We start from the raw sequence: 15,797 nt of genomic DNA on the forward strand, positions 1-15,797 counted from the left end.
AGGCCGGAGAGGTCTTACCAGTTGTGTTTGCTCGGTATAGAGGTTGGGGGAGGAGTTTTCGGGTTTATGGTTTTGCTCGCCATAAAGCTTTGGGTTTCTTCCTCTCTCTCGATTTTCTTTCCTTTTTGCTCTCTATTGCAGGTTTTGGCACGCTAAAGGGGGAGGGAGGTTGGTTGACGTTCTAGGCACATTGTAACAAGCCAAGCATGCAAGCCTCAAGTAACACACATTTGACCATGCTAGGGCCTACATGATGCGACTGAGAAGAAGATGCATCATCTAACACACCACACATAGTCGGCATTGAAGCTAGAATAAGGCAAGTGAGAAAAGAGCAACGAGTAGACAAAAGGGCCAAAGATATTTTTGTTGAAGGGTCGAGTAAGGCCAGGCCACACAATCCATCCGAGTTCTATTGAGGCCATGCAACATCCACATATCCTGAACATTCATCCACACAATAATGCATGAGGTCCTAACATTTTTCAATTTTCATTATCATTCAATACAATCTCGCTAGAATCTTCCTTCATATCATATCATGTCATTTCTCATATCATGTATCATATAATTTATCGTATTTTGCATACTATATCGAGGTTGTATTTCATGTTAGTTCGTAGTTTTGCATGTCAATCATATCATTCATGTCAACATATATCATATCATAATATTTACATTGTTTTAGACATACAATCCATATCATGCACATATTATATCCTATCGTAAATCATAACAATCACATAGTATATCACGAGCGTGCCTTCAACATATCTTATCATAGCTATATCACCATAACATATATCATATCATTCTCATATTATATTACGATACATATAAATACATACATCGTTCCCATATCTTGACCATTTCGTAAACATTTCGTAGTTATATCATTCCATATACATATCTCCTGGTCATATCGTCTCACCAGTCAACAATCATATTGTTTTCTATACATAATCTTATCGTATCGTATCATCAATCTATCATAACCATAACGCTTCCTATACATAACCTTTTCGTATCGTTTTATCAATCTATCATAACCATAGTGTTTTCTATACATTACCTTATCATATTTTGTTTTATCAATCTATCGTAACCATCGCGTTCTCTATACATAACCTTATCGTATCGTTTTATCAATCTATCATAACCATATTTTTTTCTATACATAACCTTATCGTATCATTTTATCAATCTATCATAACCACAACGTTTTCTGTACATAACCTTATTGTATCGTTTTATCAATCTATCATAATCATAACATTCATGAACAAATCTTAGTCTTATCATTACATTACGTTTATTGCATCCTTCTCGTATCTTACTTATAACATATCATTGAACACATCGTACCATAAGTGTTATCATACAATTCACATATCATAACATATACATACCATTTCATAGTCATATATCAATATATATGACACGTGCAGAACCACAGGGCACGTGTAAACATCAAATATAACTATGCCGAAGTTGCTCCAAGTATCATCGAGGATTTATTTCCTATTCGAACATTCATCTTATTTACGTAAATAACTCACATTTCTAGCCTAAACCACCTTAAACTTGGAAGTAGGATGCTATATTGACCTCAATTGCCTTAATAAAAAATGTAGGAATCGGTGCAACCCTAGCCAAATAACCCATTTCTGAGCTGTTAAAGCCAAGTCGAGCCATTAGCGCTGAGTGCGAGTCGCTCTTAGGAGGTGACGCATCATGGGTAGTGTTTTTCCTCACGCGAGGGTTGGGTCGTACTGGTAGCTTGGGCTTTGGGCTAGGTTTGCAGGTACTAGGTCTCTTATGTAAATCTCTTAAGTGTCTTGTTCGTCGTTTGTGTGTTAGATCGAAGGTCTCTGTTTCACAGGTGTTTATGTCTGATGATCTTGGCCTTTCGTGTTTCCTTTTCTTAAAGGTGAGGTCTGAGGGTTTGTTGAAGTGTAAGATTTTAGGTATGGTTGTGAGTTTGTTGGAGGCGAGGGTTCTCTAATTGATGTGGGACTCCACCAAATCCACCCCATTTAGGGCTAGTGTCCTTGCTGGCACATTGCCTCATGTCCATCCCTCTTCGAGGCTCAGCCTCCTCGCTAGCACATCGCCCGATGTCTGGCTTTGATATCGGTTGTAACTGTCCAAGTCCACCTCTAGCAGATATTGTTCTTTTTGAGATTTCCCTTTCAAGCTTCCCCTCAAGGGTTTTAAAAAGCGTTAGCTAGAGAGGGGGTTTCACACCCTTATAGAAGGTGTTTCATGCTTCTCTCCAACCGATGTGAGATCTCACACACACATATATATAATTTTTTTATTTTTTAAATTTGATTAATAATTCAAATGTTTAATAAAAATGTAAATTAACTAATTATGATTAAGAAATTGACAATTGAAAGAAAAAAACAAAATGTCAATGATCACAACTATAACCATTATATTTTAAAAAATTATAAAATTTAAATCAATACAAATAAAAAGGAAAAACATAATAAGAGCTATTAAATTCCTTTTTTGCATGTCAATATTTCAATGGCCTTTTAATAAATTCTTGAGATATTTCCCAAGTAACAACAAAATATAACGTGAAACTATTACTAAATTAAAAATATTTAAATATAATGTCAATAGTTCTTGTTAATTTAAATATTTTTATTATACTTTTCAAAAAAATTTTTGTACAAAGTTTTATAAAATTAAGACAAATAATTTGTTTAAATCCATGTTTCTAAACTTTAAAAATTGTTTAATATTTTTTTTTTTATAAAATTAATATTATATCCTGAATATGTAGTTAACTTGAGCTTAGTTCAACCAAAGGTCAATTAAACGGATAATTTTACTTATATTTAAAAAAAAAAATTATAATTTTTTAATAGAAAAATATAAATAAATCAAAACAATGGGATGAGAGAAGGGACCATAGTTTCCAAGGAAGTAAAGTTGAGAAATCATCCAACCAATGGTTTTGATTTCCTTCCTCCTTCAATTATGTCACCTTTCTATATATATATATATATATATATTTATTTATTTATTTATTTATTTATTTTGATTATGGCCTTCTATTTTTTTCAACTAGAAGAACAAAATTTTATTTTCCTATAGTTGAACTTTAGGTTATTTTATTTTAATGCATAAAGTTTTAAACATATAGTCGGTGGAGTTTATTAAATTAAAAAACATGAATTGATTTTACGTCATAATCAAGATAGGGTCCTACCATTACTTCAAATGATGAAAAGAAATATTGAGTAAACCGAGACATCATTGGGGGAGACTTTTAAGATGTGTCCAACCAAAACAATACACGTTTAGGTATAATAATGTATATTTTATTTTATTTTATTTTTTATTACTAGGAAATACGTATTTATTTACCAACCACACGTTGTCTAACCAAATCCACTCGATATGTTCTTCAAAAAATTGTGGGAATTTGCTAAATTTTCACGTGAAATTGAGCCAATTTTGTAAAAAAGTAGCCTACCAACTCAATATCATTTAATTGAATAGTTGACCAAGCTCCTTGTTGTTTGAAGAATCTCTCCACTTCAATTGCTATTTTTTCACCAAAAGCAAACATGAGATAACAAGTCGAGTCTTTCACTAAGATTTCGAATAGACAATTCTCAATCATGGTCCTTCCGGATCTGATCATCCCTATAATATATAAAAAGGAACTTTAGATATTTGATATCGACAAAAACAAATATTATATTATAGAAAAATAGACGAAATATAATAAAAATAGGAACAATGCGAACCTAATATTAATAATAAAAATTTAAAGTTAATTAAAAGAGGTAATATGTTCTTAATTTGAATTAGGTTAACAAAATGTAAATCTGAGTACAAATGGTGGACCTTAAAAGATTAACCCAAAACAATACATATTAAAATAACATAAAAACTCTTGAAGCAAAGAGGTTAAGATATTAGGTGGAAAAGGGGAGGGTTGGAGTTGAATAGCTTGAAAAATGAGATAAAAGGCATGAAAAAGGGGTTAGCTAGGTTTGAAGTGAAGCAAAGTGATAATTATTGGCCTTTTATATACTCATTTAATTACACCAAACCCCAACTAATCTTCCTAAGTTGAATGGGACATGTCAGCTTCATTTTTTAATCATCGGTCGAATGCTACAAGTATCTCAATCGTTCTTTTGGAGTAATATGTATATCCGACTTCAACAATGTGAAGAAGAAATCGATGTTGGAAGAGAACATCCCGGTAAGTCCTATTATTAATTTTTCTTTTTCCTCAAAACTCATTCACTTTTTGTTGTGTTTGTTTAATTTGGTTAAGTCATGAATTCGTTTGTCATCCACATCATCCCTTTCTAGATTCAACTATTGCCATGTACCCACTCACAATAGAAGAACACACAAAGTGTATTGGATCATATATGAAGGTTAGTAAAGTTTAATGATGCTATGGAGAGATGACGAGCTCGAGTAAAAAAGTAACATCAAAAGGTTAGCCTCCTACCTTATATTTATCAAAAGAACATGAGATTGTTTGCCTCGTTCTAAATTTGGAATTTGTACCAAGTCATTGATCTGTAGTGAATGAATCCTAGAGTGTATAAGTTCTTGAAAGTGGTAGGTTAATCGGAGAGTAATTAAATGATATGTCCAAACCATTGTTAGTGAATATGAGGGGTACACATACTTTTAATAGCTTGAGAGGTTATATCATTCAATACTATCTAGGTTTATTTTAGATAACAAAAGGTCATACCGTCATTCGAGTAGTGGTGGGTTCTTGCACTCATAAGCTTACACAAGTTACTTTAGGTAAAGTCTTAGTCCTATGGGGAATAGGTGAGACTATGCGATACCGATATTAATAGTAACAAGCCTTAGTTTCATGAATGACATGAATTCCAAGATTAAGATAGTTTTGAAGACAAAGTTCCATTTAGATGTGTATGATGTAACAACAAGTTAAAAAACAAAAATTTACACTATAACAAGATAGATCCTTTGCCTTGGATCGGTACAATTGATCCGTCGCAGAACTTCACGCTTCCGATGAACTTCTCATCAAGTTATTTGAATTTTGCTCAATTTTCAGTCATGTGGGTGCTCACTCCGTTATTTAGGTACCACATGCTAGTTTTCATTTGGTTTTCATTTGGTCTTCCCCGTCTATGAAGGGGTTCACCATAACCTTCTCTTCATTGAGCATCAAAAGGTTTGGCATTTTCTCGGCCAGCATCAATGTGGACTCTTCATTATCCGTGAATATGAGGTTTGCCTCCTCATCGCACTCCTTATTGCGGTACTTTACTGCATAATGCCCATATTTTTCACCAGAGTAACACTTGATCATACTCTTGTCCTTCTGAGGGTTGAAATTTTCATGGATTTGTGAGATATTGTCATGACCTCCTCTGCCACCTTGTCTGCAGTCATGTTAAGGACTTGTTTTTTTCTTTGTTATGGTTGTCTCGTAGTCATCTCCTTTGGCACGCTCCTCCACCACGTCCCTAATGAACGAATATCGCTGATGATCATCGTCAACTTCATGGCAAGTCGTCTGTTGACTCATCGTCCTTTATGCGGATAGCCTCGAACTCAATTTTCAAGGTTTGCACCTTTACTTCCTTGACACGTTCCACACCCACATGCATTATTTGCAGCGTCTCCCACGCAACCTTTGCCGAGTCCTTCTCTACCAAGATGAGAAAGACGTCCTCCGAGACTGCTTGGTAGATGACGGCAAGAGTCATCCTATCCTTACGCTCCTCAACGTCACTGTGCTCGACAGCGTCCCACACGCCTTGTGCCTATAAGTTAACACGCATCTTTATCGACGTTGTGTAATTACTCTTCGTTAGTAACAAGTACTGGAGCGTTACACTCCCTCCCTCCCTTCCGCTCTTTATTGTTGTCACAACTCCTTTGGCAACCTTGTGTGGTGTTGATATTTTATTTCGGCATCCTAGCTCTTATACCAAATGTTGGATTTGGCCCACGATGTTCAAACAAATAAAAGAATAAAAAAAGACACCTTGGATCTTTTGAAACAAAGAAACCTTAATCACCTTTTCAATTCTTTTTATTATTGTGAAAATAGCTTGCATGTGATGAATATTTATATGGAAGAAAATAACTAATTTCCTAAACTCTCAAGTTAATTACCACTACTAATTTCCTAATTAAAAAATTAATAATTTCTCTAAAATTGGTCTAGGTTAATAACATATTTTGCCAAGTAAAGCTTATTAATGGTACATGTCCATAAGAACAGAGATCTACAGGATTGTGTATTCTTTAGGGTTGTGGGCCACAACTGATCTCTGAATTTCATCTCGAAGCCAACAATGAAATAATTGATTATTATGTTCTCTGTGCTCACAAACTCAAGAGCAAATCTAGAAAGTTTGAGACCTTTTGGGGAAGCTCAAAGCAAAGTCATGAGAGCTTATACTCAAAGTGGACAATATCATATTATTGTGGAGAGTCGTGTTCGTCTAACATGTTGAACTCGAGATCATAATCTTCACCAAATCTATATCATTGCTTCAACTTCAGGAATACTTCTTGGTTTTTAGTGCATGCAATAACAGGAAGTATTTTAAAAGGAACGCTTCCTTGAATTGCTACCTTGATACCAGACCCTCATTAGGACGGAGTGTCTTGTGGATGGTTTTCCACCAAAAGTGCACTTCTCTCATCAACATATATGTAGCGCAATTCACCGGGTACTCCTCTAGGTATTTCATACAACGAAAGACTGTCTCAAAAGCTTTTAACCAGAACTCCATTATTACGAGATCAACCTTGTAATTGAACTAATTTGTAATCATCGGAGTGTCTTTAATGGAATTGAGTTTTGGAAGTAATGAAATGTAGAAATCTCTCTATCTCAACCCTGATCGTAAAATTTAAAGTCATGTTCAATACAGTTGTAGGTGTGAAAATCATGAGGTAATTTAAAGGTGTCAAATGATGATTCAAGTTTTTCAAGATTGTGTGGAGGTGGATAGTAATATGAGATGCCCAAAATATGAGTTAAAGTTAATGAAACTATAAATTGAGATTGAAGAAAGTGGTAGTTTCGCGATGATGCAGGTATATAAATTGTTTCCAAGATAATCTTAAGCTTCTAATATGAATCGCTTCAAAATCTATATGAACTCTAAGGTAAGTAAGAATTAAGGATTATGGAAGGGGTAAGTCCAGAACTAAAAGTTAAAGACCTAAGTTGGACGATTTACTTGAGATTCAAGTGACTTTAAAATAATCCACTAAATCGACTTTGCTGCTCATAAAATTTTAATAGGGCTTTAATAGAATATGATAAGGTTATGCATGAAATTTGGTGGTTATTGAGTTATGTTAAAGGGCTAAACCAAAGATAGTGTAAAATGATCAAAATTCTTCGATAGTTATGTACCATTTCTTTATGACCCAAGTTACCTATAAATGACATGAAATTTTATAAGGAGCCTTCTTTTAAATCCTTCTTTTATGATTTAAAGTGATTAGGTAAGTTTCAAGACCATTGGAATTTTTTACCGATTTAAACCAAGATTTGGGTTGAATGACCAAAATAGATTTGTAAGAATTCTAAGATAGACTCTAAAAGACTTTAAATGCTATGAAACATTATATGAGACTAATTTATGGCTCTAAGGGGGAATCATACCAGATGTTAAGGGGATTAGAGAGTGTATGTGGAATGAACCAAGAGGAAAATGATGAAACTATCCTTCAAAAACTCTTTATAAGAAATCCATACTTTTATGAATTTCAAGTGACTAGATGCTTGTGAAAGATTTATGCATGTGAAGAAATGTTTGACTCATAGGGATTAGGGTGTATATACTAAGAATTTTACCTTGGTTGTGACTCAAGACTGAACAAAGAATTCTTAGAGCTAGAACTCGTGATACCCTAAAGACCTCCTGATGTGTAGTGTGTCTATATACAAACTACGTCTTAAGGAACACATGAAGCCTTAGACATAGGTGTCTAGACTATATCCCACCAAATGTATGAAGCCCTTGACATAGGTATGCATATTGTATCACAGGGAACGTATGATGCTCTAGATGCATGTATGAAACAATGCTGCAGAAACGCATAAAGTGTTGGGTATAGGTCCGGATTAAGTTGTTTATTGACCATAGGACCTCACAAGTCTCCCAAAGGAGTGTCTAAGGGACAAGAATCAAGAACCAAGAACTTAAGATCTTAGAACCCTAGACCAAGGTCCTCGATACAAAAATCATGTACCAAATGGGAGTTATTCCTCCCGAAAAAGACATTAAAAGAAGAAAGTAAGTCATCTTAAAGAAAGTGAAAAAGTTGAGAATTAAGGTTGAATTAATTATTTGAGTTTTTCTAGCATTAGTATCAAAACGAGAGGTTGATTTCAATAAAGAGATTGAGCCATGAATTCACTTTAAGGTCTTAAGATTATGAATAGAACGATTGAGTAGAGTTGAGGTAGACCGCCCCACAGATACACAAGCTACTAGGCCAGGATCTCAAACACTTTATCGTTTTCTATTGAATGCGTTGGTTTTGATCGTTAAGAGGAAATCAGAAAATAAAATCTCATTTTTAATTTTAGATCCATTATTTTGGGTGTTGATCAGAAAAATTGTAAGAAAGAATTACTTTGGGTGTTGATCCATTATTATGACATCAGAATATGATTCCATAAAAAAGGTTGAGAAAGAAGAAAAAGTGATTTCTCCCATTGGTTTGATTTTACATTGAATTTTCTTGTTTCCATTATTATTCCTTTTCAGAACATCCTTCTCTTCCAACTAATCCAATATTCCTCAGTATTTTAACAAATACTCGGGAAGTAATCCCATTATAGGGGTCTTAAAACATTTCATTGACTGTTTGAACAAAATTTGGATGTGTAGTATTTCTCTACACATGATCGATAGCATGGCGCATGGATCCACCAAGCAAGGGTAAACGTACCTTGGACTTTCCCTATAGAAACACAATCATGTCATTGGAAACCACGGAGGGAAAAGAGCCCCCATAATATCATGGAGTGCATAATATCGAAATGCATGCACTCATATTAATCATAACGGAGAATTATCTTAATGCATGTGAAATTTATCTTATCTTCTATTTTGGAAATGCACGTGATATACAAAGATGCATAAGGTCCCATCTCTTTAAGTCATGGCATAAGCTTATGTTTGCCACGCATAACTTTTTTTTTTTTTTTTTTGTTCATATCATTACTATGAGACAAACATATGTATTACTTATCATAACTTTCCTAATTTCATATATGGCTTTCTAATATATCATAGACATAGATTCTTCATATTAAAGTAAATTACATGGCGTGATACATGGAGATTTCATGTATCATAGCATAATCATATCATCTTGTAGTAGATAACAAAACATATTTTGTAACATGATATAACATATATATCATAACATAAACATAACGTAGTGTACGTCATTCAATCGTGAAACACGACATGTGTAGAGGTTACATGGGTATGCGTCGTTCATACAACAAACAAGTCATCCAACTAAGCCAATAGAAATATGAATGCAACTATTCCACACATGATCTTGAGCTAGCGATCGTGGTATTCGCATGAAGATATAGAGACATTACCTATGTGGTGAGAGAATAGACATACTCAAATCACAAGAACCTCAAGTATGTATTTACTCAAAAATAACTAAACCTAAGATAAAAAAAAAGGTGGTTGGAAGTGATGAAAGACAATGACATTGAGATTCTTTACCACCCATGTAAGACTAATATTGTAGCACATGGTTTAAGCAGAAAATCATCTATTACCTCTCCATTAGTTAGCAAGCACAGAGGGTTATAGGATGAGATTTAGAGGGCAGGTATTGAAGGGGTGGTCAGAGGCACTGTTGCAAAAATGTATAATATATGCACAAAACACCCAATATACCACCAAAAAGTTTGAGTTGGAGTTGGGTTAGGTGGAGAGAATTTTTGGACGAACTCAGAAGTTCGAGTTGTTTAGATGGGTAACCCAACCTAACTCGAAAAATATTACAACCCAACCCTCTATTTTTTTTTGGATGGATTCAGTTTAAAAAAAAAAAAAAAAAAAAGTTAAGATTTATTTATCCACTATTCATAATTATTTAAGACATTTTTAGATAAAAGATACTAAAAGTTCATAAACAAACACAAATCAATATATAATCATTAAAAAAAAAATAAATTTTGCATCAACAACAAGGAGCGAAAATTGTAACGTCAATATAGTTCAACATTGTCATATATCTAAAGAAACTAAATGTCGACATTTTTTGAGCAATCCATTACTCTACAAGCAAGAAAAATACCAGATAAAAAAAATAGTTTAATGAAACTACTCATAACAAAAATAAAAAAATACTATAAAAATATTTTACTTCCATTGAAAAAGACTTACTTATACATAGCATTGATGAAGCTGATGGGCCTAACTTATCCTAAAAATATAAATTGTAATATAACAATGCATAAATGGCAACAAAAAAAAAAATAAATAATAATAATACATAAGTTAGAATTTAAAATTATTTGTCTCAGATTTACAACAAAATCTTCAAACGGTTAAAAAAAATTCTAATGAAATTAATTTTCTATCAATTCAATTTTATGTTCATTGGGTCGATTGTCACACAACTCCTAAAATAATTAAGTATTCTACCGCACATACTAAATGCTAATCTAGAAATTACAGTAGACAACAATTATTTTGGTCAACTTTCGATAAAACTCCATATTTGAAGTTATTTATTTTTCACCAATCCCTTATGAGAAAAATGATGGGCTGAAAGTAAAAGGAATTCTAGAACATTTTGGTCGTTTTTCAACCAAGAAATTCTAGACTTCAAAAAATTTATTTAAGAATTCTTAAAATTAAAAATTCTTAAAAGAGGAGTTTATAAAATAAAAAATGATATTTGTTTTTTCAATCTAAACTAAACAAAATAATGAAATAGTATAAAATAACCAAAAAAATTGTAAAAAGAAACTAAACAAAATGATAAAATATATATAAAAAAAAAAACTAAATAAATTAATGCTGAGAGGTGGAGTTATTAGCTGGAGTTAAGCTTGCACGCTGACTTCCTAAAAACAACAAATTACCACTTGGGCAGAAATATGGATACAAAACTTACCTTAATATGTTTTATATGATATTATTTGTTTCGGATTAACTCAAGACCTAAACGGAATATATTCGAATCAGAAAAATTAAACCAATCCAACTCGAGATACGAATCTAACCCAGCCCAACCCTTATAATTTTGGTTGGGTCGGTTCAAGTTGTCGAGTTTTAGGATTCATTGTATACCCCTATCAAGAGCCAACGAGAGCCAAAGGATTCTTAATTTCATAAAATGGCAGGTTGTTGTGACAAGGTTGTCTTTGTATGCCGAAGGATGAGGAAATCGTTAAGGATGTCTTTTAGATACACCCTTTACATTCTACCTTGAAAGTACAAAGATGTATCAAAATTTGAAGAATAGCTATCGTCGTAGAGTTTGTGAGCCGCTATTTGACCTGTCAATAGGTAAAGGCCACGAGACAATAACCGGTAGGGTTCCATTAAACATATCCAGTGAAAGCGGGAGGAAGTGAGAATGGACTTTATCTCTAGCTTACCTTGAACCAAGTGGGGTTTCGATGTTATCTGGGTTATAGTGAATAGACTCACTAGGATAGCCCGCTTCTTTACGGGCAAGGGCACGTTTTGTGCTGACTGTTGGGATCAATTGTACATTAAGGAGATAGTCCGATTGCACGGGCGATGACATCTATCATGTCGGATCGAACACCAGGTTCACCTCACATTTTTTGAAGGGTTTGCAGAAAACATTGGGTTCGCAACTTTAGTTTACTGTAACTTTCTTACCAAGACTCATACGCAAAATAAAAGGTTGAATCAAGTCTTAGAGGATATGTTTAGAGCTTGTGTGATGGATTTCATCGGTTGCTGGGATGAGCACCTACCCCTTAGGGACGATTCATATGGCTTTGTTTGAGGCTTTTTATGGACAAAGGTGTCAAAAACCGGCGTTTTAGGAAGAGATGTGTATGCAATAACTTATGATGCTGGAGTTTTTATAGGTTACTAACATAATGGTACAAAAGATCATATAGAGGATATTGACATCATAGACCCAATCCAACGAAAGAGTTATGCTGACTCTCGTAGGAAAGACCACTAATTTGCTATGGGTGAACACGTCTTCTTGAAGGTGGTACTAATGAGAGGATTGTTGAGAATCGGGAAGAAAGACAAGATGAGTCTAAGATTCATATGTCCATTTGAGATCTTTGAGAGGATAGGATCTGTGACATACAAGTTAGTGTTTTCACCCCCTCGCTACTATGCGCAACGTGTTCCATGTATCTATGGTGCAAAAGTACACCTGGGACCTCACTCAAGTTATACAGCAAGAGGTATTCTAACCTCCTATGAAGAGATCCTTGTCAAGATTATAGTGCATGATGTCAAGCGATTGCAAAAGAAGGAAATTCCTCTCGCCAAGATCTTGGGAGGCAACCATCAGGACGACGAGACAACCTTGAATGTGAGGAGGACGTGAAGGGAGTCCTACCTTGAGTTGTTCCAGGATAGCCAACTTTTTGGGACAAAAGTTTCGGATAATTTATAATACTGGAGCCCAACAAATACATAATTCTCTTTAAATTGCCTTTGTTTTTCTAAGTTTTGGAGATGTAAAGTGAAAAAGTGCTTGGGATGGAAAAAATAAAATAAAATATGCCAAAAAAATTAGAGAACTCGGCCAAAATGTAATTTTTCTAGACTTACTATTTGTTTTTTGAGGGGTCTGGTCTCACCTTGGACAGACCTGCATCAGGAGAAGGAAAAAAGAAAAAGGAAAGACTTCAGCGCCACATGTAGAGTAACAGGCGGTAAGCACGACCAGTGCAATGAGAGACACGAGTCAATGATGGAGTGGTAAAGCGTGTTTGAAATCTACAGTGACAAGTGTCTTGGGTTAGACCGACTCAAACTGATACTAGCCTATGATCCACGCGTGACCTTGCTTAGTACCCGCGATTTAACCCATCATCTCGGTTCAAACCCAGCTTGCAGTGCCTACCGAAGGTCACCATGTGTAACTCCTAGAAAAATTGAAGGTAAGGGTTGCGTGCGCTGGGGCTCAAAGCCAAGCTTTGCCCGCACCTGGTTGCATGCATGGAGATGCGTGGGAGGTTTAATTTGAGCCCATTCAATGCCTATTTGTCAATTTTTCATCCCGATCAATGCTAACCTTATTTTGATGTGAAATGGATCCAATAGAGGAAATTTATAAATTTTGAACACCTCCTTGTTGTGAAAGGCACGTGTCAACTTGTAAGTAACCGAAGGGGATTTAGAAAGTAATATTTGAAGGAATCGCTTGGATATGCATGCATGGATGCTTGTAAAGGCTAGTTTGGTATAACATGTACCTAGGTTAGTGGGATAATTGTGAGAATGATTACACTCAACTTTATTAATTAAATGGATTGTTTCTTGCATGCTGATTTGTATCATTTCTACACTGCTGGTACGTTATCATGCAGCATTGGTGGAACAAAATTTATTTTTGCATTCCAGGTGCTTGAAGGACGTTATCATCCCGTTGAGCATGTGTATGACTGTGTGCATGATTGATTGTGCAATAGCTCTAGGTTATTGAATGTGTTGATTAGTTATAGAGACGTACTAAACCTAGAGTGTTTGAGTTAGTTTGTCTAGTTTGCAACCTAGGATGGGACACCACAAGAAGTTTTGAGCGCTACAAAAGAAATGATTAGAGGGTGAGAATTCGTGCTCTTGACTGATCCAAACTCGAGGAGTCAAAATTGAGTAACTTGGAAATGTTGATCCTTGTCAAGACCTTTAAACCACCCTAGAGACCTAAAAGACCACCACCACAATCCCAGAGAAAATATAGGTAGCACGTAGGTCAGTAATAGTTGGTGTAATGTCATCTAAGCTTTCACTTTCACTTTCATTTCCACTCTCATACACTATTGTTGAGTTAGTCTTGAGGCGTGTTAGGGATGCAACCTAAGTGAGAGAGTTTGGTTGAACTATCTTGTGCATTCGGTCTATTGTGGGAAAATGTTGATTATGTACGTAGTTAGCAGAGCTCGCACGCATTTGCGGCAGTGACCTCGACCTTGGGCGACTTCATGGATAGGAAGGGTTTGTCAGCTGACCTTTTATTGATGATGTTTAGATTAGAAAACACCATACTGTCTCATCAAAACTTTATGAAGTAGCTCATCAACCTAGGTCATTGGTTATTCATTGCATAAGTAAAGCAAGCTACCTAAGTCAAAAGAAGAGAAAGGTTGTAGAACCTTTACAGACCTTTAGGGTAATATTCAAATTAGAGAACTACTTGAACTTTAAGACACCCCATATGATCAAATAGCAATACTGGCTACTCAATTTTCCTAGAGCTCAGACAAAAACTCATAGATACCTATGCGATGAAAGTTTGCAAGTAGGTTGCTTATTTAGTATTTTTATGCTCATCTTTTTTTCCTTTTTTCCCCTTGGGTGTTCGTAGGCTACCCGTCAAGGTGGGGAACATTCAAGAGCTACTCTGTAACAGAGGGGGTCGTTTTCTAGCGTTAGTTTATTTTTATATTTTGATTCATTTGTACTTCAATTTGTAATTGTATCTCAAAATGTTTTCTCGTTTGTTTTATATTTAATTATGGTGTTGTTTGGCTTTAATTTCAATTTAAATTTTAGTGTATTTTTATATTTTATTTTACTTTTGGTCTTCGCCTATTTAGTCTCTGTCCAAATTAGGGTCGTAACCACTTATGATGCAAATTATAACTCTATTCTGAACATGCTAACATAATATACATGGTGTGACATGCAGAGGTTCATACATAACACAACGTAGTTTCATAATATAGCATAATTATATCATACTATAATTCATATCGGAACATAAATGACTCACGAGTTTTAAGAAATACCAATATCAAAAATGCAAAAATTAATCTTTTGTTCTTTCTCGTTTTTCGACAGAATCGAACGAATCAAGGATCACACTAAATCTCCTTAGCCTAATGAGAGTTTCTTGTGAAGCACGCTCGGCCAACCTCAACCTCCAAACGCCGGTTTCAACGAATCTAACCTTTTTTTTCTTCCTCCTCTCAATCCCAAACTTCCATTTATTTTCCTTTCCTATTTATTTCTACTCTCCATTCTTTGTAGGCCAGTTCAAGGTATTCGAGACCTCCCAATGGACAAAATTACCATTTTCCCATTTGAATGATATTTTTTTTATATTTATTTTTCTACTATTTTTATTTTATTTTTCTTCTAATTTCACGAGATTATTCCAAACATTTTTCTCTTCTGTCACATCTTGAAATTAGGTAACCAATCCCCTCAATAAAGTCTCAGAAATTTAAACCTAAAAGGAAAAATCGAGAAGATTAATTATCATTGGAGATTGGTGTTACAGATGATGATGTGATGATGATGTTAAGGCCAGTTAGATTTTATGAGGCAACACCTCAACTCATAGAACTAAATGTTCACTACTGTGGCTATGAAAGTTGTCAAGTATAAGAACATAACAGTAGTTCATCCTAGATATGAGATTTATTGCCAAGTAGACCCTCACGACGTTAGAAATTGGTGAACCACTACTTCCAAACCTAAAATGGATCCATGAGCAGCTAGAGAGTCACTCAAATCTTTGAGGTTTCTCCAGATACTTAGATAATAGTAGAGACAAAGACCGACCTTTATAGAGCCCAG

This window comes from Cucurbita maxima, unplaced genomic scaffold (genome assembly GCF_002738345.1).
Source record: "Cucurbita maxima cultivar Rimu unplaced genomic scaffold, Cmax_1.0 Cma_Scf00013, whole genome shotgun sequence".
NCBI lineage: Eukaryota > Viridiplantae > Streptophyta > Magnoliopsida > Cucurbitales > Cucurbitaceae > Cucurbita > Cucurbita maxima.